Consider the following 27,252-nt stretch of genomic DNA (forward strand, 5'->3'; position numbering starts at 1 on the left):
ACAACCAACACCTTCACTGCAACCCTGCAGAGGACCTTGCTCACCTAAGCTGGGACTCCTACCCATGGACACTGTGGGGATAATAACTGCATGTTGGAAACTGCTAATTTTGCGGTAGTTTGTGACTAAGCAATAGAAAACTAATATGCTGTGCATTTTATGTATCTATGTATCTGTATATGTATTTTCTGGCCCCTGTCCCTCCCAACACGTTCATTAGGTTATAAGCATCATGAGCAAAGGAATTTTTTTTGTCCGATTTTGAAACTGCTATATCTCCAGTGTCCAAGAAGATTATTCAGCACCTAGTAGGCTTTCCCTAAATATATATGAAATGAAAAAATATTTTTTAAAGATCCAAGTTTTCATCAGTGAGTGTATCTTATATCAAAGCTGTTATTAAATAAAGTTCAAGATAACGTGTTTTAAACTGAAGGGCTTATTAGTTTATAGGGAATTGGGGTCCTTCGTCCTATGGCTCTATTTTAAATTTTTATCAGAAAGTTTAAAAAAAAAACAAATAGGACACTTAAAAGTAATTTAATCTTACATTCAACTAACACATTAAATACTGGGAGTGAGTGGAAAGGTATACTGGATATTTGGGGGTATAAGCCGAAGATGACTCACTTTTCTCTTTTTTTGCAGTCCAATATGGGAGATAAACAGGTGACCCAGGATTGCATACAAGTGCAAGGAATTCTATAACAGCAGTATTAGTGAAGTGCTGTGTAAACAAAGAAGGACAAGACTAATAACAGCTGGCATTACTGAGTTCTGGTTATGTACCACATCTTGCAAAGCATGTTACATGCATTATGCCTTTTTTTTTCCCCCCACTCTACTGCTTATGGTTTTGTTTCATAGCAAAAGGAAACTAGGTTCAGACAGTGTCACCAAAGCAGTTGCACAGTGAGTGACCAAGCTGAGATCTGGGCTCATACCTGCCTAATCACTGTACCAATAGTTCTCAAACACCATAGTCACTAAGCATTACCTGGAGAGTTTGTTAAACAAACTCTCCAGTTTAAACAAACTGAACTAGGACAAGTTCAGAAATAATACTTTTCTTTTTCCAAGAAGTTATCTAATTGATGCTGATTCAGGGCATCTGGGGCTATAAGTAACATGATACTTTACTATAAATTCAGTTTTAGAGAGAGGTAAACATGAAACCTTCCTCCAAGAGGTAACACTGAGCTACCAACCAGGTAGAAAAGGGGAAGGGAAAGAAAGAGCCTAAGCCAATATCACAATCTACCAGAAAAAAAAAAGAGAGAGAGAGAGAGAATGAGAGAGAGAGAGAGCAAGAGAGAGGAAGAGAGGAAGAGGGAGAAAGAGAGACAGAAAGAAAGACAAAATCAGAGCATGCATTACCTGTGGCAGGACTTCTAAGTCAATGTAACTGGGTGGGTACTGTGGTGCATGGAGAGTTAATAAAAAAGGGAGGCAGATAGAAGCCTGATCATGAGAGTTCTGTCTGCTCTCCTAGGAAGCACTGTCACATGAAGAAAGGTATCTGGAGATAAACTACTTGAAGTCAATTCCAATTACTACTTTGTAGGACGTTTGAGACTATGGATAATTCACCCAACTGCTGTGACTCAGTTTCCTTATCTATGATTGTTGATCATAATCCTATCTCATAGACTTATTATTTCAATAAAATAGTATACACAAAGCCCAGAATAGTGCCTGGCACATAAATGCTGAAGTCAATGTGTTACCCTGAGTAATTTTTAATGCCAAGTCTCTCTTTGGTAGCCTTTTAGTGGCTGGATTCAATGGAGGGAAATACTGAAAACAAGATGAACAGTTAGGAGACTGTTTAATGATCGCCCAATGTATGTAGTTGGAGGAGAGATAGAAAAGCAAGGTCAGGCTTGAGAAATATTTAGGAGTAAGAGCTACAGGACACAAGAATGACTGGATATGGGGAGTGAGAACATGAGGGGGACTCTAGATTTCTGACTTAGGCTACTGGTGGTTCCACTCATCCTTTTCCCTGGCTGTGTTCAGGTTGAGGGTATGGTGTTAGGTTCTGAAAGTGAATGTTGGATTTTTCTCCCTTTCAGTAACTAAGAGGGTAAGTTTTCCCAAAGTTGAAAGCAACATCATTGCTTCATTGGCTCCAGAGACACTAACACAGCCAATTTCAGTTTCGTCAAGCAGCCTTGGCCTTGCTTCTGGCTATATCTTCATTTATATCAACATGCTTGAAGCCTTGTTAATGTCACCCCGGCTAGACTGTCAACTGGGATAAGCTTTCTAGCAAGTTTTCTCCTACCTCCTCTCACTTTTAGGTTCATCAAACACGGCATAGGTTTCTGTCATTGCCAAATTACTGACATACAGCACAGAAAGTGCATGCCCATTAATTACAGGGCTGCGTCAGAAACACCTTGACGCTGGAGCTGTTGAAGGTACCCATTATGCATGCACTAATGGTCCACCTTGTACCTATCCCCCAAAGCCTAGCTACCAAATGCCAAGGATTTGTCATCATGAAGTGAAATCATTAGAGAATACGGGTGGCTTTTGACAAGTGCCTACACTTGAAAAACTTCTAGGGAATAGCAAATCATGGTAGCATATTTTTGGAGAGAGTGAACTTTACAAACAAATGCCTATTTTTAATATATAAGGATAAGTACAGAGAAGCCCCTGACTCTATAGGAGTCTCTAGCCTTGATCCCATCACAACCTTCCTCAGTATATTCTGTTCGTTACTACTGAAGAATCAGAGCCAATAGGCTGCAGATTTATATATAAACATAAGGAATGTCAGTGGGACAGAAAGTCAACAGTATAAGAACCTATATATATCTTACAAAATCAATATACGGCAAGATGAAGGATGGATTTGAGGAATAAGAATTGGAGACACAGCGGTCATTTGGGAGATTACTGCTGGGTAAGAAACAAGGACCCGAACTAGGCCGGTGATGGGGGGATTAGTTTGAATGTCAAAAGAGGTAATACAAACACAGTCTATTGCTTTGCCAGAACTCCACAACTTAAAATCATCTCCAGTGGTTCCCCCTTCTAAAGAATAAAATTCAACCTTGTTGATATCACAGACTTACCTTTTGCTCACTAAACCGACCATCCTCTGAACGATCTCCACCCCCTTTATTCTATGTTTTTTGCCACACAAGATTAAACTTAGCATGCTAGTTCTACTAATTCATTTAAAAATCTCACTCAACAAATATTTGGAACACCTACCATATGCCATAACTTGTTTTTCCCATGATATCTGCTCTAGTGATACGACCACTCAACATAAATTAGAAATCTAAAAATCACTTAGTCATGTAAGTGATACATTTATCGAGCACTATCATGTTTCAGGCAATGTTCTAAGTGCTGGGAATGTAATTATGAACAAAACTGATTACAGAACCCAGCCACAGGAGACTTACATGGTATCTAGGGGAAGCACAGTCAATAAATGAAATAAATAAAATAGTTGCTGGGCCGGATGCACCTAAGTACTGTGGAGAATGTTAAGTTGGGGAAGTGGATAAGAGGTGAATGAAGAGTGTCAGTTTGGTGAAACAGAATTTTAAACAAGGTTGTCGGGGAACGCCTTACTGCTAAACTGTGTTTGAACAAGGCCATGTGGAAGATGAGGAAGCAAGCCATGTAAATGTCCAATGTCCAAAAGAGCATTCCAGACAGAGGAAAGTGTAAATGCAAAGTTTTGCAGTGGGAGTATGTCTGGAATGTCCCAGGAATAGCAAGGGGAAGTAACCAGGGCAGAGGGAGCATGAGGGAGAGTGGAAGATGAATTGATACAGGAAACATAGGGTAGATTGTATAGAACATTGTAAGGATATAGGTTTAACTTAGAACAAGAATTTTGAGAATAAGAATAATGTTGCAGGACCTAGATTTCCACAAAGCACAAAGATCAAAGCAGAGAGGCCAGTCAGGAGGCTACTGCAATAATCCTCACAAGAGGCAACACTGTTGTGGACTTTGTGGCAATTAGTTATGTAGGTGGGAAGAACCAGTTAGATTCTGGACAAATTTTTATTTGATTCATTTACAGATAAGATGTAGAGTGTTAGAAAAGAAAGGAAGGACAGATGAAGGAAGGAAAAAAGGGAAAGAGAGAGAGAGAGAAAGAAAGAAACAAAAAGAAAGAAAACTCAAGGAGGAATCAAAAGTTAAGTTGCCATTTATTGAGATGGGTAAGACGTGAGGAGAAGCAGGTCAAGGGAAAAGTCCCTAAGTTAGATTGTAAACAGCTACATGTAATGTCCCCTAGAAATCTAAGTGGGGATATTGAGTAGAAAATTGGAAGCAGTCTTTTGGAAAGAGGAAAGATCCAAGTTGAAGACAGAAATGTAGGGGTTGTCATCTTTGCTGCCCAATATGATAGTCACCAGGCACATGTGGCTATTTAAATTTACATTAATTTAAGAAAAAAAATTTAATGAGTCCCACTAGGCTCATTTCAAGTACTCTGTGTGGCTAGTGGCACATGGGCCCAGTGGCTATCATATTAGACAACCCAAATATAGAACATTTCTGTCATCTCAGAAAGTTCTATTGGACAGGACCAAATTGGGAGTATTTACAGACATGAGCTAGGAGACTCAATGAAATCATCAAGACACTAGTTTCTAAGCTTGGAAAGAGAGAGACATGTTGGCAGGGCATGGGGTTGAGGATGGGGGTTGATTCTTTTCCTCACAAGGCTACAAATAATGGAATGAAAACTTCATATTTTACTCTTAGAAATTTATTCTAGTTAATCCCCACTTCTCTCCTCTATGCCTTCGCTTTGTATTTCTGGCCTTCCTTAACCTCTTGCCGGGATGATTACAGTTGCCTCCTAACAGATCTTTCCGCTCAAGTCCATGTCCCTCATTTTCATCCTCCACAGTCCTAAAGTAAAGATCTAAATCGTTCTTCAGTTTAAAACTCTAAACAGCTTCATTGTCACGTGTGGAGTCAAGGCCAAATATGGTATTACTGAATATGAAGCTTCTCTAACCTGCCTCTTCTTTCTTCAGTCTCATATCCCATATTCTCTATTTTTAACTTTAGGATCCAACAATAATAAACTAGTAGTCCTCTTCTAACCTGTTTCTTAACTAGCTCCTTCTGGTCTCCTTTTCCTGAAATACTCCACTGTTAATAGAATTTTACCCAACCTATATGGCAATGTCCAGGTTCTGCTTCCTCTAGATTTGGGTAGGATGTTCCATCATATCTGTTAGAACACCCCATACTCCTCTCTAATATTTGACACCTGTGACCAAAATGATCCATTTCTTCCTCTCCCCAGTGGACTATGGCTCTCAGAGTTTAGTGCCTATACTTCCACATTTTTCATTCTTCATGGCTAACTATACTACCAAGTATGTGGGAGGCAAGCAATGACTACTTTTCAAATGAAAATGAAAGTAACAGAGATTTTGTGATTTCTCGGCAATATATGTCCTAGTCTCATGTTTGTTCACACTACTTCAATACCATTCTAACATCCTGAATTGTCCTACTTTTCTTCTCCTTCAGCACTCAACTTCAATGTCATTTTCTCTGTGTACCTATGCATCCTCGCCCCCATCTCATCTTTTCTTCCTAGCACTATTTGTATGTATCTAAGATGCTACTTTTCTCAGAGATAACCATGTCTCTTTGGCTCTTCTGAGTATGTTTTATGGACCAGGAGGGTGTGATTCATTGATCACACCTTGTGTCTTATGTAACATTTAGCATACAGTCAGCCTTCAATAAATACTTGTTGAATAAATCTCTTAATTTGTATCAATTTACTAAGAGCTCTGAAATGGATACCATTATATAAACCACTTGATTACAAATTTTAAAAAATCTGATTAGAAGTACATATGGATATAAAGGATTTCTTAAAATGATTAAATCTGGAATGAGCTTTGAAGGATTCAGATTTTACAGGTGAAGAACTTAATGCTGGCAAAGTTAAAATGAGTTTTTGAACCATTTTGAACCAGAAAAATTTTAAGTATCTTGACCATCACTTTGCCTCCTGCTTTGTTCCCTCTATATCCTGCTGCTTTGTTTCTCTTCAATTCTTCCTTATCTGGCTTTTCACACACACTCTCAGCCCTGCAATGCTTACATGGGCATTTGATATGATGGACAAAGATAAATATGTATTTCCCCGACTTTGCATTACTGTGGCATTTTGATTATGAGGTTAAGATTTCTGGCTGAGTAAAAACAAAAGCTAACATAATATTTAATTTAGAAATAATATGTCTCACAAGCCCACTCCTTTTCTCCTCATGGGAGTCTAAACCCATCCGGTATTTATTCAATAAAAAGAAATGGAATGATCAGGTTTCTTGCAATAAATTGTTTCAGGCCCAAACAATGCTTAGAGGGAGCTGGAAATTCTTCTGTCTCCCAAATGTGCCAGTAATACTAACAACTGGTTCACACAGAGCTGAACTGATCATACCCTTTTTCTCAGACAGGTTAATTAGGTGAGAGTTGAGTTTTCTAAAGGAAAACCATCCGTAGACGCAATCTCCACAATTTAGCCACACACACATGCACACACATTGGACAATGTGGAAAAATAAATTATAGTAATTTCTCCAAGAAACCAACAGAGAGGGGGGTCATACCAAGAACATTAAGAGACTTAATAATGAGCATTTACTATGAGTGCCACTGAGCTAATTACTACTTTCCAATTAAAAACATTTGAACAAATAGAAAAATACTCATAAATATCATTGATCCAGAACCTTATCTTTCAAAATATATATTCGTTCTTTCTTTTGGAAAGAAGAAGGGGGGTACATATCTGTAAGAAATATTCTCAGATTGTTTTTCAGAGTCCATAGTCTCTCATGATTCACCTCCCCTTCCAATTTACCCCAACCCCCTTCTCTCTAACTCCCCATGTCCTCCATGCTATTTGTTATGCTCCACAAATAAGTAAAACCATATAATTGACTCTCTCTACTTGACTTATTTCACTCAGCATAATCTCTTCCAGTCCCATCCATGTTGTTACAAAAGTTGGGTATTCGTCCTTTCTGATAGAGGCATAATACTCCATAGTGTTTTGAAGGGGCGGGGGGTGGGAGGTTGGGGGAACCAGGTGGTGGGTATTAGAGAGGGCATGGATTGCATGGAGCACTGAGTGTGGTGCAAAAATAATGATTACTGTTATGCTGAAAATAAATTAAAAAAAAAAAAAAAGAAATATTCTCAGGGCACCTGAGTGGCGCAGTGGGTTAAGCCTCTGCCTTTGGCTCGGGTCATTGATCCCAGGATCCTGGGATCAAGCCCCGCGTTGGACTCTCTGCTCGGTGGGGAGCCTGCTTCCCCCCTCTCTCTGCCTACTTGTGATCTCTGTCTGTCAAATAAATAAAATCTTAAAAAAAAAAAAGAAATATTCTCTAAAGCATTAAGGAAAGGCTACTTAGCCTTTTAATCAAAATTATTGATGCTATTTTTAGTTTCCAAAGAAATCTGATTGTAGCCTGATTTTTTTTGGCCGGGTGAAGGTGGGGGGGAGTTATGATATTTTGCTCCAAAATTTTTATCTCAAATAACCATTTGTCAATATTTTTCTTTTATGGAAAATGCTGTTTGAAACGAACTTTCTCTTTTTCTCTCTATATATAATGACCATGACTAAGAAACGTATGTGAGAAGTTCCCAGAAGGTTGGGTGGTTGGGTGGTGTAAAGTAGAAAAGGGTCTGAAAATGGTAGCTTTTATAGCTAAGATTCTTTAAATCGAGTGCTCCGAACACTGTGGATTTGGTTACTCTTGACTGACAGATCACAAACTCTGGTCCCAGTTCAAAAGAGGGGCTCAGTTCAAGGTTACGTTTACTGTGGTTTACTCCCAGAGCAACTAACATGTTTTAGAAAACATCTACACTGGATAAAAAAGCACAGGGGTGGACACAGTTTTCCACTGCCTCCTTGTACTCCTCTTAGTCAAGTCCTCAAGTTCAGAGTTCTCAAACGTCTGTACAGAGAGAGAAGTCCTTAAGGTCAGAGGCTCACAGAATGGTGAGCTCTCTGACTTTGGTATTTAGAGCCACATCAGCACAGAGCATCAACTCATCTCTCTACTCAAGAAATCATGTCACAAAGTCTACTTTCCAAGATCTGGTTCTTGAAATTCTTGTCATGTTGGCACAGGGATTGTACCCCCTTCTCTACCCCTGACTCACATTATATCCTGCATGTTCTTTTTGCTTTGTTTTTAACATATTTCTATTTGAGGACTTCCTGGAGCAGGCCAACTATAGATAACTATACCTGTCAAGAAAGTTGTACTTGCATCCTTGTGGGACAATAAACAATGTAGTATCAGTGGTTTAAAGCCCTCCATTACCCCAGTTCTTGTCCTAGAAAGAGATAATGTCAGGTGAAAGGAAAAGGAATCCAGTCTCCACGTTCTCAATGTCAATTATATAAAAGGACCTGTGATGAAGTTCTGCAGTGATTTTAAAAATTTAAGCCTTAGAGACTGCCAAAAATCTCGATTAACACCAGATATCACATTTTAATTTTAAAATAAAATCTATTTCACAATAAGCAAATGTATGTTAAGTGCTTTTTATTATCCAGACGAGAGAAACTAGAAAAAGAAGGGGATAAATTAGTATTCTTGCAAACAATTTTGATGTCTACCACCATGAATTATTCAAAACTTGCAAGAGGCCATTATATATTTCTAAGGGATATTTTAGATTAAAAAATTAAATGTCATATTGTAAATAATATGACAGTCACTTTAACATATTTTTTCCCTTGTCAAAAGAAAAGAAAAGAAAGAATTATATATAAATTTCCTTTAATATTCTCTGCCTGATGTATGATGTTCTGAATAGCTAGGGACTCAATCTATCTGGAAGGAATTTTATCAATATTAAAAAACTAAGGCTCTGTCCCAGATACTACAGAACTGACAGACCGACCCAGCTATGTAACCAAAGACACAACAACTCCCAATATCCCCAGCCTTTCCCACCTATAAATATTGCTTCCTCCCTGGTCCCTGAAACACAGTCTGGCCACATGAATTCTGTACTGTTTTTCATATCATTTCACCACTGGGGATCTCCAGGACTACACAAAGTGATCAGTGTTATAACAGATGTGAAAACAGTGTATAATGGAGACATATAGGTGATATTCCAGCTCAGACCGTCAAAGGGACATGGAAGGAAAAATAGTATTTACCAGGCAGAGAATAGTTGATGGCCATTTTAGAAAGAGGAATAATTGTATGAAAAGGAATAGGAATTGGAGATTTATAGGAGATAAGGTAAAAAAAATAATGACTAGATTTAGGTTCTGGAGGGTCTTGTGTGATTTACCAAGCCTGGACTATATTGAGAACATTAGAATGAGTTAAAGAAACACTTAAAAAGAAGAAAGAAAATAAACACAATTGTATTTTGGAAAGAGAATTCTGGAAGTGATGTCAAGAATAGATTCAATCAAATTAAGACTAAAGACATAACGTAGTTTAGAAGTAACTAAAATGCATTCCTTCCCCAGAGTGAAATGATGAGTGATTGAATTAAGGGAATGGCTATGAAAGCAAAGACAGAATGGGTCCCAGAAATGTCATCTAGACTGGTGGCCAACAAGATGGGGAAGTTAATGGAGAGTGGAGAATTCAGAATGATTCCCTAGCCATTGCCTTGAAAAACTGTGTAGAGGATACACAGAGATAGGTACCTCACAGAGATGTGTACTTAAAGAACCAAAAGTTCTCTTTGGGTAGGGTGGTTTAAAAAAAAAAAAGAGTCAAAGTAAACTATGGGTCCTGAAATAAAATTAATAATGTGGACTAATAGGCATGACTCTATCTTTACCTCATTTTCTCCTCACAAAAAACCTCTGTGAGGTCATTATTATTATTATTATTATTATTCCATGTTACGAGTAAAGGAATTTAAAGAAACTAAGTAATCTTTCCAAGGATAAATTAAAATTTTACATGGCCAGTAAACCATTGGATATGCACAGTTAAAGCTCCAAAGAGAGCTGTTCACCAGACATATGAGTGTAGAACTTAACTTTATAGCTGACGCCATGAGAGTAAACCTGTCCACCGAGTTGTTATCTGTGGAGTGAGAAGACAATACCACAGACAAATCTCTGTGACAGACAGATTCCCCAGGAACAGAATGAAGAAGCAAAACATGGAAAAGCAAGCAGTCTAGATAGAAAATATGATCCAAAAGGATGAAATGTTTAAAGTTAAAAATTTGCATATTGGGCAGGTAATGCAATGTCTTCTGGATTTGGTTCCTGATAAGTCAGGAGGACTTGAAGTAGAGAAAATGTAGTGGATTTTTCAGGGCTGAAGTCAGGTAACAGTGTGTGCAGTCATTATTAGGAAGATAGCAAATGAAGACAGAAAACTGAAAATGAATTTTTAAAGTGGACTTGCTGTGAATGCAGAGTAGTAAGATCTGGGGAATAGGTTGATTTATCTCATCATGCTTATTTTAAGATGGTTAAAACTTAGGAATAAAGTGTCAGAGTTAGGGATAAAAAAAGCTCAACTGCTTGAATACTGTTCTTTGGGAGAAGGGATTTTTGCAAAAGAAACAAGTGATCCTTAAGTAAAAGCAAGAGTTCCTTTCCCACTAGCAGAGGAAGGTTCTTTTCTAAAACCCACATCCTACATTCAGGTTTTCTTTCTTTCTTTCTTTCTTTCTTTCTTTCTTTTTTTCATTCAGCCTTTCTAAATGAGATAGAGGCATGCATGAGCGAAGCTGTTTATTTTCGTTTTAATACTATGTATTTTGAGTATTTTCAGGAATTTGAAATTCCTCTTTTCAACAATAGTCTCTGGCTAATGATTCAAGTTTCAAGGTCAGAGTCTTTCCTTTTTGTGTATCATTGACTTTAATTTTTATATCTTTTTTATTTGTGAGATAGCTGTGGAAGACATAATCCATTTAATCCTTTAGTGAAAATCTTTTTTTTCTTTCAAAACACATTTTTCTGTTGGAAGCTTAATAGCCTATTCTAGGTAAAGGAAGAAAAAACTCAGAAAAGGATGGGGATATGCATTAAAATTGTATTCCCTTAAAAGTGCCTGTTGCCTTACAATTCTAGATATATGTACTTTTCACTCCCACAATTGTCTCTATTTATTGTCTATTTCTAATCCTTGGTTGTCTTAGTCTCCTCGGAATACCATAATAACCATAACTGGGTAGCTAAAACAACAGAAATTCATTTTCTTACAGTTCTGGAGGCTTGAAATCCAGAATTAGAGTACCAGCATTGTCCAGACCTGGTGAGAGCTCTTTCCCTCTTCCTAGCAAATGATTGCCTGCTCTTTATGTCTTCACAGCGTGAAGAGACCTGCCTCTTCTTCTTTTTATATGGCTGCAGCCCTGTTGGATTTGGGCCCCTCACTTAGATCCTCATTTAACCTTAATTATCTCCTAAAGACTCTCCAGATGCAGCCAAATTAGGGACTAGGGCTTCAAAATATGGATTGGGTGGGGGTGGGGGAGGGCCTCAGTCTATAGCATTGGTACTATAGCTAATGCCATTCACTAATGACCAATCTGCCCCTCTAGCTTCATCAGCTACAGATCATTTAAGAGCGCATAAATACATTGTACATTTGCCACACCTGGAACAAATTTAGTGAAGGAAACCTAGTGAGGCATTCATAGTCCTCTCATGGCTCTGAAGCAGCACAAAGGGACTTAAAAAGACCTTCAGACAGGGAGAGGGATCCTGACCCCTGGGCTTTGGATGTATCACCATATAAAAAAGAAGTCCCAGTGCCTTCTCTAGAACGTTCAGGGGGTGGTGCAAGGCTTGCAGTTAGAATAGTGGTAAACTCCTGTTTTACCTTCTAGGTAGTCTACCACGCTGTATGCCTGATGCCCTTTATCCAAGCAACTGTCCTACACAGAAGGCCAGCATTTGCTCTGGGCTATAGCTGCAGGGGTCAGCCTCATGTCAAGTTAACCCTCTCCTCTCATTTTCCTCCCCTACTCACATACCAGCCACTCACAGCTGTTTTGTTTTTGTTTTCTAACGTAAAATGTTTCACAAACCTAGTGTTAAGTTGCCTCTCCTCCCTGGCTAGGATTTCTCTTCTATCTGGGGAATATCTTCTAATAACCCTTCATTCATGAGACATTCTCTATCCACTGCAACATAGCCAAGAGCAATCTCTCCTTCAGTCATTTTACCACAGCACTTGGAGTACTCCTCTATGACAGCTCTTACCACATCATATCAAAAGTATTTATTCTACTTATTGAATAAGAAATTGTTAAAGGCAAAAATCATTTCTCACCCTTTGTCATATTCTGAGGTTTTAATTATCATGCCTGGTTTATGGTAGATGCTTGATGAATGTGTGTGGAGAAAATCCTTAAATAAAAGAATTTCCCCAGTCTTGGAATTCCTAAAAGCATGTGTAGTTTATACCTTACACTATGGGTTTTTTTTTTTTTTTCATTGAATCCAGTCTTTCAACGAAGAGATATTTGATGTTTGTTATGTTCCCAGTATCATACTAGGTCCCTGGGTAAAACCATAAAGAGCAAAGTGGAGTCTGGAGTCCGAAGGACTGAGTGCGCTTGTGGGCTCATCCAATAGCTCATGACTTTGGGCAAGATACTTTATCCCTTTAAGTTCCAGTTTCATTATATATAAAATGGGGAGGATCACAGTGTTTTCCTATGTGATGTGCTATGAGAGTTGAATATGAGAAATCAATTAAAAATGTTTAGCATTATTTTGGCATAAAGTCAGTGAAAGATATTTTTCTCTTTCTTCTTCTTTTTGTCATTGTCACACAAAGAATGATCACAGCTTTCATTTATCCCATCCTGAGTAGGTATGCAGGAGGAGCCCTTTGAGTTGACATAACTTGTTTCCTGTGTGTAAACATGACCTGTTTGAAAGGATTGTATAGTCCTTGGAGGCAGGGATTCTGTAAAAACAGGACCTCTTTGTGAAGAGCAAATTCTTCTTCATGATAATACTGCAATATCATTGTTAGAGTCAGGAAAAATATTTAATTGTTTGATGTGTGCATTAAAGTATACAATAAAAGCAGACTCGGGGTTAACTCTTATCCACTGGGTGAACAAATAGTAAGTACAATAATAAAAATATACTTTGAGGGAATGGTTGCTATGGATCAGGCACAGGGCTCTAGGTGAATTATGTTGTTTTTTCTTCCCAGCAAACACTTCATGTAAATATGCTCCCCCACAGTAGAAACTGAGTTTTAGAAACCTTAAGTAAGCTGCCCAGTCAATTCCCCTTCTACCCATAATTCACCAGGCTAGTGATTCCCAGTTTTTAAAAGAGTTAACAACACCCTGACACTTTGTATTCGATTTCATGATGTCCTGTCTCTTCCTAATCTCCCTTGTATCTTTCTACTCATCCCTAACCTATAAAGCCATATGCAATGTGCACATCTTGGTCTCTTAGAAGTATACTTATTTTTGTTTTGAGGGTTTCTTTAAAAAAAAAATGTGGAGCACTACACTATAGATGAATAGAAAGCTTCTGTGTCATGGAGAAATCACCATGGGAAATAAGCAGGGATAATGTTGCCCATGTTGTATATGGGGAACATCAGATATATACTGGAGCACCTATGCCAGATTTGGTCTCCAGTAGTGCTAAAGGGAGCAGGTATAAACAATAGTGTCACAAGCAGCCCCACTAATTTGGCTCATTTCATCTGATTTTAAATTCTTTGTAGTCTTTGTTGGTGACTCTAATACAGTTAGATTTGGAAATTTTCTGTGTTGCATTTTGTTATGTAATATGTGTATTTTTAGAAATTTAATTTAATTTAATTTTTAAAATTATGTCATGTTAGTCACCATACAGTACATCATTAGTTTTTGATGTAGCGTTCCCTGATTCGTTGTTTGCGTATAACACCCAGTGCTCCATGTAATACATGCCCTCCTTAATACTCATCACTGGGCTAACCCATCCCCCAATCCCCTCCCCTCTAAAACCCTCAGTTTGTTTCTTGGGGTCCATTGTTCCTTATGGTTCATCTCCCACCCCTTATTTTTCCCCTTAATGTCCTCCATGATGTTCCTTATGTCCCACAAATAAATGAAACCATATGATAATTGGCTTTCTCTGGCTCACACATTTCACTTAGCATAATCTCCTCCAGTTCCATCCATGTTGATGCAAAAGTTGGGTATTCATCCTTTCTGATCATTGAGTAATATTCCATCGTGTATATGGACCACATCTTCTTCATCCATTCATCTGTTGAAGGGCGTCTCGGCTCTTTCCACAGTTTGGTTATTGTTGACATTGCTGCTACTAATATTGGGGTGTATATGGCCTTTTTTTCACTGTATCTTTATCTTTGGGGTAAATACCCAATAGTGCAATTGCAGGGTCATAGGGTAGCTCTGTTTTTAATTTTTTGAGGAACGTCTGTACTTTTCTCCAAAGTGGCTGTACCAGCTTGCCACTGACAGTGTAAGAGGATTCCCCTTTCTCCACAACCTCTCCAACATTTGTTGTTTCTTGCCTTGTCATTTTTTGCCATTCTAACTGCTATAAGGTGGTATCTCAATGGGGTTTTGATTTGAATTACCCTAATGGCTAAAATAATGAACATTTTTTCATGTGTCTGTTAGCCATTTGTATGTCTTCTTTTGAGAAGTATCTATTCATGTCTTCTGTCCATTTTTTGACTTGATTATTTGCTTTTTGAGTGCTGAGTTTGAAAAGTTCTTTAGAGATCTTGGATATCAGTCCTTTAGCTGCAGAGTCATTTGCAAATATCTTCTCCCATTCTGTAGTTTGCCTCTTTGTTTTGTTGACTATTTCCTTTGCTGTGCAGAAGCTTTTTATCTTGATGAAGTCCCAAAGGTCATTTTTGCTCTTGTTTCCCTTGTCTCTGGAGATGTGTCTTGAAAGAAGTTGCTATGGTAGCTGTCAAAGAGGTTACTGCCTATGTTCTCCTCTAGGATTTTGATGGATTCCTATCTCACATTGAGATCTTTCATCCATTTAGAGTTTATCTTTGTATATGGTGTAAGAGAATGGTTGAATTCCATTATTCTGTATATAGTTGTCCAATTTTCCCAGCATCATTTATTGAAGAGAATTTTTTTTCCCCATTGGATATTTTTTCCTGTGTTGTCAAAGATTATTTGAGCATAGAATTCAGGGTCCATATCTGGGCTCTTTATTCTGTTCCATTGGCCTATGTGTCTGTTTTTGTTCCAGTACCATGCTGTCTTGGTGATCACAGCTTTGTACTATAGCTTGAAATCAGGCAACGTGATTTCCCAGCTCTGTTTTTCTTTTTCAACATTTCCTTGATGATTCAGGATCTTTTCTGGTTCCATTCAAATTGTAGGATTGTTAGTTCCAGCACTTTGAAAAATGCCATTGGTATTTTGATCAGGATGGTGATGAAAGTATAGGTAGCTCTGGGCAGCATAGACATTTTTCACAAAGTTTATTCTTCTGATCCGTGAGCATGGAATGTTTCTCCATCTTTTTGTGTCTTCTCCAATATCTTTCATGAGCGTTCTGTAGTTTCTAGAGTATAGATCCTTTACTTCTTTGGTTAGGTTTATCCCAAGGTGTCTTAAGGTTTTTGGTGCAATTGTAAATGGAATTGATTCTCTAATTTTTCTACAGTTTAGGTTGTTAGTGTATAAGAAAGCAACATATTTCTGTGCATTGATTTTGTATCCTGTCACATTACTGAATTGCTGAATGAGTTCTAGTAATTTGGGGGTGGATTCTTTTAGGTTTTCCACATAAAGTATTATATCATCTGTGAAGAGATAGAGTTTGACTTCTTTGCCAGTTTGAATACCTTTTATTTCTTTTTGTTGTCTGATTGCTGTTCTTAGGACTTCTAGTACTGTGTTGAACAACATTGGCCAGAGTGAATATCCTTGCCATGTTTCTGATCTTCAGAGAAAGGCTCTCAGCTTCTCTCCATTGAGAATGATATTTGCTGTGGGTTTTTCATAGATGGATTTTATAAAATTGAGGAATGTTCCCTCTATCCCTATACTCTGAAGAGTTTTAATCAGGAAAGAATGCTGTATTTTGTCAGACACATTTTCTGCAGCAATTGAGAGGACCATGTGATTCTTGTCTCTTCTCTTACTTATGTGCTCTATCACATTGATTGATTTATGAATGTTGAACCACACTTGAATCCCAGAGATAAATCCCACCTGGTTGTTATGCATAATCCTTTTAATGTACTACTAGATCCTATTAGCTAGGATCTTGCTGAAAATTTTGCATCCATATTCATCAGAAATATTGGTCTGTAATTCTCCTTTTTGATGGGTCTTTGCCTGGTTTTGAGATCAAGGTGATGCTGGCCTCATAGAATGAGTCTGGAAGTTTTCCTTCTGTTTCTATTTTTTGAAACAGCTTCAGGAGTATAGGTATTATTTCTTCTTTGAATGTTTGGTAGAATTTCCTAGGTCCTGGACTCTTGTTTTGGGGGAGATTTGGGGGGTTTGATCACTGCTTCAATCTCATTACTGGTTATTGGTCTATTCAGGTTGTTAATTTCTTCCTGTTTCAGTCTTGGTAGTTTATAGCTTTCCAGGAATACATCCTTTTTTCCCAGGTTGCTTAATTTATTTGCATATAGCTGTTGATAATAATTTCTGATAATTGTTTTTATTTCCTTGGTGGTAGTCATGATCTTTCCCCCTTCATTCCAAATTTTATTAATTTGGGTCCTTTCCTTTTTCTTTTCTTTTTTTTCCCCCTTTCTCTTTTCTTTTGATTAAGTCTGACCAGTGGTTTATTAATCTTTTTAATTCTTTCAAAGAACCACCTTCTAGTTTTGTTGATGTGTTCTACTATATTTCTGATTTCTGATTCATTGATCTCTATTCTAATCTTAATTATTTTCCTTCTCATGTGTGGGTTAAGGTTAATTTGTTGTTGAGTCTCCAGATCTTTAAAGTGTTAGGAAAGTTTGTGTATTCAGGATTTTTCTATTTTTTTGAGTGAGTCATGGACAGATTAGGACCACCTTTGTAGTATCTCATGTTTTGGACTGATGTGTTTTACTTATCGGTTTCCATGAATTGTTTAGTCCTTCTTTGATTTCCTGGTTGACCCAAACATTCTTGAGCAGGAGGATCTTTAGCTTCCAAGTGTTTGAATTTCTTCCAAACTTTTTCTTATGATTGATTTACAGTTTTCAGAGCATTGCAGTCTGAGAATATGCAGGAGAAAAAATCTTAATCTTTTGGTTTGATTGATTGAGACCTGATTTGTGACCCAGTATGTGGTCTGTTCCAGAGAAAATTCCATGTGTGGTCGAGAAGAAGGAGTATTCTGTTGTTTTAGGGTGGAATGTTCTATACATATCTGTGAGGTCCATCTGGCCAGTGTATCAGTCAAAGCTCTCATTTCTTTGTTGATTTAGATGCTTAGATGACCTGTATATTGCTGAGAGTGGTATGTTGAGGTCTCCTATTATCAACATATTATTATCAATATGTCTCTTTATTTTGGTTAACAGTTGGCTTAAGTAGTTGGTTGCTCCCCTGTTGGGGACATAGATATATACAATTGTTAGATTTTCTTGTAATTCTTCCAGTTTGTCCTTCTAGGGGAGCGGCCTGATGTGTTGTTTTTCAATCAATCCTGCTTGGGCGGAGTTGCCCTGCCCCCTTATCAAGAGGCTGGACTCCTTGGATACTGTTTCTTTGGGCTTTAGTTCTCTGGTGGCTTTTTGCTCTCTGGTAGTTTTTCAGGCCTTTTCAGAGGGTCAGAGCAAACTGTCCACACCCGAACCTCTGCCCCAGAGGAGAGAAGCCAGATTCTGTTTCTCTCTGAACCTTCTGGAACACACAGTCTCCCCCTCTGTAAGTGCTGCTGAAAGCTGCAGCCTCCCACAGATGGTGAATGCCCCCAGAGATCCTTTCAGTGGGCCCTGGTCCCCACTTGTCTCTGCTCCCCCTACCCCCATGCTACCAAAACCACAAGTGATCCTGGTCCTGTGGGTTGGGCCATGGAAGTGGCCAGTCCTGGGACTGTGTGCTCAGGTCCATGCCTGAGGACACCTGGTCCCAACATTTGCTGCTTAAGCCCCTGTGTTCTGTTTGAGTGCTATTATCAGTCTCTTCTCATTCTGCCACTACTGGTCTCCAAGCTATTGTTAGTCCCAGGTACAGGATGCTTTTGCACTGATGTTGTATTTTCTGGTGGCTGGATTCTGGGGGTCCCCTCCCCCTTCTGTTTATCCTCTGACATCTGTCCATGCAATCACAATTTCGTCCTTCATACCTCTCAACTGATGATCCTCTGCCCCCATAGAGATCCAGATGTATAATCTTACATCTAAGGCTTGTTTCATGTCCATTCAGAATGGCTTGGTAGACATCTAGCTAAATTCAAGGGACCAGTTGAAACAGAATACCCCACTCCTCCACCATCTAGCCTCATAATATGTATATATTCTTTAGTGAGTGGTCATTGGATGTGGTCATCCTGTGTCCTGATTTAGCAATTGCTCTTCATTTTTCATTTTTAAATAAAGTGTTATCATTAATAATGATGATAAAAATAAGCTAGCTTGGATCTGGAAGACTCCAATTTTATTCTTCCTGCTGGTAGCATGCTCACATCTGATGGTTTATGAGGTTCTATGTAGTGAACAGGAATCATGCTTTGGCGATATGTTTAAACTTGAAAGATGACCAGGGATAATTGATATTTCTAAACTATTTTTTTAGGAGGCAATATATTGAATAAAGTCCTTTCAAGGGAAGTGTGCAGTGTATTCTCTGATAAGATGAAGCACTCTTGGACACTATGGCTAAAAGGATCAAATTTCTTCCATTCTTGGATAGAAATGGAAAAAGAGTCAACACTGCTGCCCTTCTGAGACATTTGGTAAGCCTGCTATGATGCAAAGGCTCATTCAGTGACCTAACAATGCAAGAGGCTGCCGGATAATCAGACTATTGGCCTGTAGTGTATTTTACAGCTAAAAAATGACAGGCATTAAAGTGCATCCCAGGGGTGCATAGATGGCTCAATGGGTTAAGCATCTGCCTTCAGCTAAGGTCATGATCCCATGTTCCTGAATTCATGCCCTGCATTAGGCTCCCCACTCAGTGGGTGGTCTACTTCTCCCTCTTCCTCTGCCCCTCCCCCTGCTCATGCTCTCTCATATTTTTCAAATAAAAAAATAAAATAAAGTATGCATCCTAGAACAATGGACTCCTCAGATCTCCTCCATGTGATCATTGTTTCGGTGTTAATGATGGTTATAACTGCTGAGTGGCATTCTCTAGTATTACTGACAAGCTTAATAGACCTATTCCCTCAGATAATGCTTTTCATTCTTAGTAATCCACCATTTATTGTGCCCATTAGTAAGAAGAGATTGGTCTTTCGCTTCAGTCTCCATTGTAAGCGCCTCTGCTTATAACAACCCAGGCCCCTCCTAGGCCAGGAGTGTGACCATGACATTCTTACAGTTGTCCTTCTTAGGAGATGAACTTCTGGGCTTCTGCTATTTATGATGGTACCTCCTGAACATGAAGGACTCCTAAGTACTTAGTCATGTGCTCTAAGTCCTGGAGAGAACTTGTCTTTGTTTTAAAACCCCTATTATTTGTATAAACTTTGAGGAAAAATTACCAAAACCTTTGGGCTGTGTGCTTTGGCCCACAGAAACTAGATTGCTAGATTTAAACAAATTCTCTAGTATTCAGTTTGCTCTATCAGATGAATCTCTGTTAACATAAAGATAAGAACTATATGGAAAAAATAAAGAGAAGAGAGATACAAAGTTCTATGGATTTCAATTTTAGATCAAGTAGTCACAGATGGTTTCACTGTAAAGATAATGTTTTTTAAAAAGTCTTCAAGGAAATGAGGAAGATTTCATGAAATATTAGGGGAAAGAACCTTCCAGACTGAAAGAAAATGAAAATACAAAGGCCCTGCAGCAGAAGCATGCCTGGTGGGCTTCAAGAAGAGCTAGGAAGATGATAAGGTAAGACAACAGCTAAGGAGTAGCAGGAAAGGAAGTCAGAAAGATAATACAGACTGTTTAGAGTGGCAACATCGAATAGAGATAATGTGTCACATTAGCAGTTTTTTAAAAAGATTTATTTATTTATTTAGAGATAGCACACAAGAGGGGAGGGTGGAGAAGCTTCAAGCAGACTCCTCGCTGAGAGGGGAATCCCACATGGGATGATCTTACAACCCTAAGCTGAAACCAAGAGATGCTTAACTGACTGAGACATGCAGGCTTCCCAGGCATATAGCTAATTTTAAATTTTCTAATAATCACATTAAAAAGTGAAAAATAGAACATGCAAACTTACTGTTGATGTGTTATTTAATCCAGTATTTGAGGAGTATTAGGATTTTAAACTATAATAAATTAAAAGTATTGACATATTTAAAAACTTTTTTGTACAACATCTTTGGGATCTGGTGTATATTTTCCACCTACAGTACTTCTCAGTTTAGACTTCATACCTGCAGTACTCAGTAGAAACATGCAGAGATGGCTACTGTGCCAGACAGTATAAACTGAGGAACTAGAAAGCTACTTTAAGGACTTTGGGTTTTACTCTAAGATAGAGAACTACTGAAGGATTTTTAGAACAAAGAAAGAGGTATGCCTTGACTCATACATTTTGACTAGATCTTTCTGACTACTGTGTTAAAAAACTGGAACATGGAAAGAGATCAAATTTGAAAACTATTACAATATCCCACATGAGATAGGATATTTGCTGAGGGGTTGATCATGGAAGCTGTGAGAAATGATTGAGTTCTAGATATGTTTTGAAAGTAGAGCTGATTGGGATGCCTGGGTGATTCAATGGGTTGAATAACTGCCTTCAACTTGGGTCATGATCCCAGGGTCCTGGGGATGGAGTCCTACATCAAGTCCCACATTGAATCCCACATTGGGCTCCTTGCTCTGCGAGGACTTTGTTTTTCCCTCTGCCTGCCTCTCCCCGTGCTTTTGCGTGCTCTCTCACTCTTTCTGACCAAAAAAAGAAAAAAAATCTTAAAAAAAGAAAATAGAGCTGACATAATTTGCTGGCAGGTTGGTTGTCAGATATGACAGAGAACAGTTAAATGGATAAAGTGTGCCAGATATGTATATTTTTGAAAATTCTCTGATAATTGCAAAGTGAAATGTTGGTCAAGAATCGCTGCTCTGGTGGCAACTCCTGTTTATCTTGATGTAATCCCTGTTGATTTGCTTTCCTGATGAATCACTAAATCTGGAACATTATTTATTTTGGAGAGGGAAGTAGTAGGCTTTGGAGCAGGAAAAGTAGGTTAGGACTTCAAAGTACCTTAGAAGTTAGGCAGTGATGAGATAGATTAGAAGCACTGAGGGTCTGCAAGCAAAAGGGTCCTATGACTAAACTATGATTCAGAAAATGCCATGAAGTGAAGGAGGAAGGCTGCAGTGAAGTCTGTTCTGAGCACCGATGTAAAAGATTCCAGAGGCTTGGGATAGTGTGATTTAAGGGTACTGATCATTTCTGCTTATTGATCAGGATTTTGGTTCATATGGGTGTTGTAACTGTCTGAAACTCATGGAGCTATACAATTATCATAGGTCATATATATGTTCAAAGAAAGCAAAATAAAAAGAAATTGACCATCCTCTGAAATGTACCAACATTCATCAGGATGACAGGATAAAACCTAAAAAGCCAATATTTCTATTTATAATGAAAATACAGCTATTATTTAGACTGAACAATTGCCTCAACTGAGTTTGGTAAAATGACATAGAAGCCAAAATATAATCAGAAAGTGGCCAGATGAAAGTAGAAAAAGAAGAAATAGAGTTATTAAAATGAATTGATGACTGGTGTTATTGAGCCTTGATACTGTAATTCACCCAATCTCACCACAGAGGCACAGAGAGCTTCACAATGCAATGCTTTTTCGAGGGAGATTGCTGAAACTTGTGTCTCATTGCTCTCCTGCCTTTCACTGCTGAATCACCTACCAAGACTAACCCAACTTTTGTTCCTGTCTTCTCGAAATGCTCTAATGTCCTAATAAGATATTGGAAATAAAATTCTTTAAAAATTACTTTCTAGATCCTATTCTAGAATATCCTTATTATAATTTTTAATTAAATTAATTAATTTATTTTCAGAAAAACAGTATTCATTATTTTTTTCACCACACCCAGTGCTCCATGCAATCCGTGCCCTCTATAATACCCACCACCTGGTACCAAAACCTCTCACCCCTCCCCACCATTTCAAACCCCTCAGATTGTTTTTCAGAGTCCATAGTCTCTCATAATTCACCTCCCCTTCCAATTTACCCCAACTCCCTTCTCCTCTCTAACACCCCTTGTCTTCCATGATATTTGTTATGCTCCACAAATAAGTAAAACCATATGATAATTGACTCTCTCTGCTTGACTTATTTCAATCAGCATAATCTCTTCCAGTCCCGTCCATGTTGCTACAAAAGTTGGGTGTTCATCCTTTCTGATGGAGGCACCTCCATAGTGTATATGGACCACATCTTCCTTATCCATTCATCCATTGAAGGGCATCTTGGTTCTTTCTATAGTTCGGCGACCATGGCCATTGCTGCTATAAACATTGGGGTACAGTTGGCCCTTCTTTTCACGACATCTGTATCCTTGGGGTAAATACCCAGGAGTGCAATGGCAGGTCATAGGGAAGTTCTATTTTTAATTTCTTGAGGAATCTCCACACTGTTCTCCAAAGAAGCTGCACCAACTTGCATTCCCACCAACAGTGTAAGAGGGTTCCCCTTTCTCCACATCCTCTCCAACACATGTTGTTTCCTCTTTTGTTAATTTTGGCCATTCTAACTGGTGTAAGGTGATATCTCAATGTGGTTTTAATTTGAATCTCCCTGAGGGCTAGTGATGATGAACATTTTTTCATGTGTCTGATAGCCATTTGTATGTCTTGATTGGAGAAGTGTCTGTACATATCTTCTGCCCATTTTTTGATATGTTTGTCTGTCTTGTGTGTGTTGAGTTTGAGGAGTTCATTATAGATCCTGGATATCAACCTTTTGTCTGTACTGTCATTTGCAAATATCTTCTCCCATTCCATGGGTTGCCTCTTTGTTTTTTTGACTGTTTCCTTTGCTGTGCAGAAGCTTTTGATTTTGATGAAGTCCCAAAAGTTTATTTTCGCTTTTGTTCCCTTTGCCTTTGGAGACATATCTTGAAAGAAGTTGCTGTGGCTGATATAGAAGAGATTACTGCCTATGTTCTCCTCTAGGATTCTGATGGATTCCTGTCTCACGTTGAGGTCTTTTATCCATTTTGAGTTTATCTTAGTGTACGGTATAAGAGAATGGTCGAGTTTCATTCTTCTACATTCCAGTTTTCCCAGCACCATTTATTGAAGAGACTGTCTTTTTTCCACTGTATATTTTTATAATTTAACTAAAAACAACTTCTAAGCTTTTTGAGGAAAGCGACATCAATATTCTCATGTAAAGCCCATAGTATCTTAGTGCCATGCTTGACTGAGCACTTAGAAGATGTTGAAAAATCAAAGATGACCTGGAAGATCCATGCCTTGGAAGAATATCATTTTCTTCCGTTAACTCAGATAAATGTAGCAGGAGGAGGATTAAGATTAGGGAAGATGGTGATAGGTGTACTTTGAACATGTTAAGTGTAAGGTGACTCAGCCAACTGACTTCATTCTGTATCTCAGAATTCCAGAAAAGAAGGCAATCTGAGATATAAATATGTTGATCATTTTGCTCTGAGGGAGACTAAATTGTGAGACTTATTGAAAGCACCACAGGAAAGAAGGGGAGGAAAGAAGCAGCTTGGGTCAGGCAGGAGCTTGTGGAGTATGACTCTTTGTAGAAGGAAAGAAAAAGAAGAGAGTCTGAAGAGGCAGAAAAGATAAAATACCCACAGATCTAGAAAGACAATCAAGGTAAAATTTCAGGAGAATATGTAACCAGCCTTATAAAAGTAATGCTAAATTTTACAGAAGGTTAGGACTGAGATTTGGAAATTTCATTTTTCTAATTTAAAGATTCAAGGGAGTGGTGCCTAGGTGGCTTAGTTGCTTAAGCATCTGCTTTCAGCTAAGGTCATGATCTCATGGTCCTGGGATTGAACCCTGCATGGGTGGGCTCAGCTCCCTTTTCAGCAGGGAGCCTCCTTCTCCCTCTTTCTCTCCCCCTTGCTTGTGCGCTCTCCCTCTCTCTCTCTCTCTCTCAAATAAATCAATAAAATCTTTTAAAAAATGTGTTGAAGATTCAAGGGAATCTATTTAATAAATGAATGGTTTGCAAAAGTTATATTCTAAAACTCTATATGATCAGGAGTCAGACATTATTTAAAAAATAATACTTTATCCCAGAATTTTGACTTATATGTTGTCAAATATTAATATATGTTTATATATAATATTAATATATGCTTTATTCTGAAATAATATTAAAATTGAGTGTAAAAGTTACAGCACAGTAAGGTTTCCTAATGAGAGATATAAAGATAATATCCTTTGTATAAGTTCACTGAGTAGAAATATCTACATAAGTATTTTTGGGTTTTGCCTTCAATTTAAAATAGGGAGAAAAAGTATATTCATAGGTATGAGGGAAAGAAATCATGAAAGAAAAATCCAAAATAGTTAGAAAACAATAGAAGTAGGTGGGTTAAAGAAGAAGTGTAGAGAAGTGGAATGAGAGTATAGAGCCAAGAAAGCTTGCAGTAGGGAACCATTATGTCTTCATCCCAGAGAGCAGAAGGAAGAATGAGTGGAGAGACCTTCAAGATGCTGAAGCACAGACTTTAAGGAACCACTTCCAGATGGTCTGAAAGTTTTCAATGACCTGATATGGAATGTCTGGTATTAAGGACATTGGTTGACAAAGTAGTTTAGCACCTTGAGACAATTTGAGAGGATCTATAACAGCTTGAAAAGAGACTATATAGGTGTGCAAAGGGATTTCTGAGGTGTTCCTAAAGAGCCCACAGAGGGTTAGACTGCATAAATGCACAGAGGAGTCATATATATGTGTGTATATGATATTCTTCCAAGGCATGGATCTTCCAGGTCATCTTTGATTTTTCAACATCTTCTAAGTGCTCAGTCAAGCATGGCACTAAGATACTATGGGCTTTACATGAGAATATATATATATATATATATATATATATACACACATATATATATGTTTATATATAAAAACAAAGAGTTTCAGGTTCACAACAAAATTCAGTGGAAGATACAGAGATTTCCCATATTCCCCTTTGCCCACAATGAAGTCTTTTAACATGTTTAAATAAGTGTGTTCAAACATCCCTCAACAGCTATTAGATAATATTTTACAAATAAAAGGAAATGAGGAAAACAAAGGGCAGGTAATGTAATTTCTATGTTGAATTCCTTAGGACACAGGACTCAAGTCTTGAGAGTGGTAGGGTTGGGTTTGGTTTCGCTTTGTTTTGTGTTTGTTTGATAATGAACTAAAAAATGCTAGTGGGTTGCTGATATGAGATGTTGAAAAAGTTCAAAGGAATTAGGGAGATTAAATAACTGAGAGACCAGAACTTTAGAAATGTTATCGATACAGATGTTTTAGTCATCTAAAATAACCACACAGAAGATGGATGTATCTGCATGCTATACGCTTCAAGTAAGTCAAGGCATTGTTCGGGTATGAGTGCTAAAAACAGAAATAAAGGTTAGAGAAGGTTGTGGAACAAGAATCCAAAGAGTGAGGGAAAGGCAACAAAACAAGACAACTTACAGGGAAGCAAGAAGAATACCACTTACTTCTTGCATCAGGATTCTGCAGGTAGCATCTCTACCATTACTAGAAAAGAATTAAAGAGAAATGTGTCAATTGGTTTGTTATATTTTAATAAAGACTGTAATAGCAGAAGTTACATTTAGACAATTTCAGTTGCCATCTCATTAGATATTTTTCAAAACTATTTCTTCATAGGTTTCAAAGGTGAATTTTAATAAATTTTTACATTCAATTCAGATAGAAAAATGTATGTTGATAAACTTACTGACATTCAATCTGCTTATCATTATTTCCCTTCAAACCCCAAATAGCATATAAACAGAAAAAACTAATCAACTGAAGCAGAAACACAGTATCAATTAGGTTGGTGCCTGGGAACTGAAAAAAGAGCAAACAAAATTAATTCTAATCAGTTTGGTAATAAAAAATCAAAAATGTGTAATAACTCAAGATGACTATGCCAGAAAGTCATTGTGATTTGGCAAAGTATTTTTACATAAACACTTATAATCCTTCAAAACAGTATTTCTATATGTGTCTTATTATCATTTTAAAATTATGTTTAGTATCACTGTTAAGATACTTAAGACTATATGAAAGAGGAAATTGAAATTTTCAAACATACCTCTATGTCTCTTTTGTGGCTATAATCACATGTTGCAGATATTTCAAAATTTAACAATAATAGCAATAAACGTTTATTGGACATTTATTTTGTACCTTATATATTTTACATACATTAAAACAATCATGATAGTAGTCATTCAAAGCATGATGGAGTTCATTATATTGAAGGACCTGCAAGTCTTTATAAGAATTCCAGTGATGGAGGGTTCTCCAGATTACCTTCAAAAGTACCCTATGGGAAAAGAGTAGCTTTAAATGCTTAGCAAGCCAAAAGAGGTCTAACTCTTGACAACCTGGATAGAACCAGTCAAGTAAGATTCAGGAGTCATTACTTACCACCTGTTAAGTGGCTGAGGAGAGACAGAGCACAGTCTCTACAGGCAAATAGATACAGGGAGATAATGACCATGCCCCCTTCTACCTGCTCACCAACTTTGCAACAGGACCAAGCTACAGAGTGGACAGGACTTGAATGAAGCTGGAAATTTTGATTACCTAGGACTGAGCATATTAATTACTGATTATACTTTTCACTAGAATTTATTGAGTGTTCAGAAAAGTTACTGCAATCTTTTTTTATTGAATCCCATATATAGAGAGGTCCCAACCAAGTGAGCTTACTCAGACATTAAAAAAAGGATACAGCTGTTTTCTGACTTTAACCTATGAGTTTTGGCTCAACCTAACATTTATACCTACATGATAACTCCAGTTGCTTAGCATAGCATTCAAGGTCTATAAAAGTGGAACTTGCTTGCTTTCCCTGTTTCGTGCATTACCCAAAGCATTCTTCTCTCTTTTATTTTAGATGTATGTGCAACCCCTAG

The sequence above is a fragment of the Mustela nigripes genome, chromosome 14 (assembly GCF_022355385.1).
Source record: "Mustela nigripes isolate SB6536 chromosome 14, MUSNIG.SB6536, whole genome shotgun sequence".
NCBI classification, from domain to species: domain Eukaryota; kingdom Metazoa; phylum Chordata; class Mammalia; order Carnivora; family Mustelidae; genus Mustela; species Mustela nigripes.